We start from the raw sequence: 1,584 nt of genomic DNA on the forward strand, positions 1-1,584 counted from the left end.
CACGGCCAGGCGAGAGTTGTAGATGAAGTTGAGGACGTCGGAGAAGACGCCGGCCTGGACGCCCGGCAGCTCCAGCACCTGGGCGGGCGAGGGGCAGCTGGGCTCCTGGGCCAGCGCCCGCTTGAAGAAGGGACTGGAGGCGGCCAGGACGTTTTTATGGGCGCGGAATTTGGTGTCCTCGGCGATGATGGTGACGTCGCAGAACTGGCCCCGCAGGCGCTGCTCGTTCAGCTCCAGCAGCAGCGCCCGGCAGTGCCCGGCGTCCGACACCTCCACGACCGGAGCCATCCCCGCGCCGGCCACCTGCGGGGGGGACACGGGCGCCGCGGTTTGGGGTCACCCCGGTTCCTTCCCGGGTGGCCGGAGGGACAACGGGGTTCCATTTTTGGGGTCACCCGCGTGGCTGAATCCTTTGTTTGGTGGTGCCTGGGAGGGTGGGGCCCCTACCTGGGGTCACCCAGACCCCCGGATCGCTATTTGGGGTCACTGAGACCCCTGGACCCCATATTTGGGGTCACCCAAAGATCTTTGCTATTTGGGGTCACCTGGGTCCCATATTTGGGGTCACCCAGATGCTTTTTGGGGTCATCTCAGTCCCTTATTTTGGGTCACCTGACCCTTGGTTCGCTATTTGGGGTCACCTGGGTTCTTTATTTGGGGTCACTGAGACCCCTGGATCCCATATTTGGGGTCACCCAAAGATCTTCACTATTTGAGGCCACCTGGGCCTCGTATTTAGGGTCACCCAGACCCCTGATTCACCATTTGGGGTCACTCAGACCCCTCGTTCGCTATTTGGGGTCACTCAGACCCCTGATTCACTATTTGGGGTCACTCAGACCCCTGGTTCGCTATTTGGGGTCACTCAGACCCCTGATTCACTATCTGGGGTCACCTGCATGGCTGGATCCCCTATTTGGGGTCACCCACGCCCATTTTTGGGGTCACCCAAACACCCGGATTCTCTATTTGGGAGGCTTCAGACACCTGGACCCCAGATTTGGGGTCACCCAAATCCCTGGTTCACTATTTGGGGTCACCTGGGTCCTGGTTGGCTATTTGGGGTCACTGAGACCCCTGGATCCCATATTTGGGGTCACCCAAAGAACTTCACTATTTGGGGTCCCCTGGACCCCAGATTTGGGGTCACCTGCATGGCAGGGTCCCAGATTTGGGGTCATCCAAACCCCTGATTCACCATTTGGGGTCACCCTGGTCCCATTTTTGGGGTCACCCCAACATCTTGTTCACTATTTGGGGTCACCTGGGTCCCAGATTTGGGGTCACCCAGACCCCTGGTTCACTATTTGGGGTCACCTGCATGGCTGGATCCCCTATTTGGGGTCACCTGGGTCCCAGATTTGGGGTCACTCAGACCCCAATTCACCATTTGGGGTCACCTGGGTCCCAGATTTGGGGTCACCCCCAGACCCTTTGGGGTCACCCGTGTCCCTTCTCTGGGTGGGGTTCCCCGATTCTGTGGGTCAGAGTCCCGCGGTTCTGTGGGGTGGGGGGTCCTGGAATTCTCTGGAGCTGTGGGGTCGTGACCGGGGGTCCCCCAGATCACTCCGGGTTTGGGGTTCC

The sequence above is a fragment of the Parus major genome, unplaced genomic scaffold, assembly GCF_001522545.3.
Source record: "Parus major isolate Abel unplaced genomic scaffold, Parus_major1.1 Scaffold642, whole genome shotgun sequence".
NCBI classification, from domain to species: Eukaryota; Metazoa; Chordata; class Aves; order Passeriformes; family Paridae; genus Parus; species Parus major.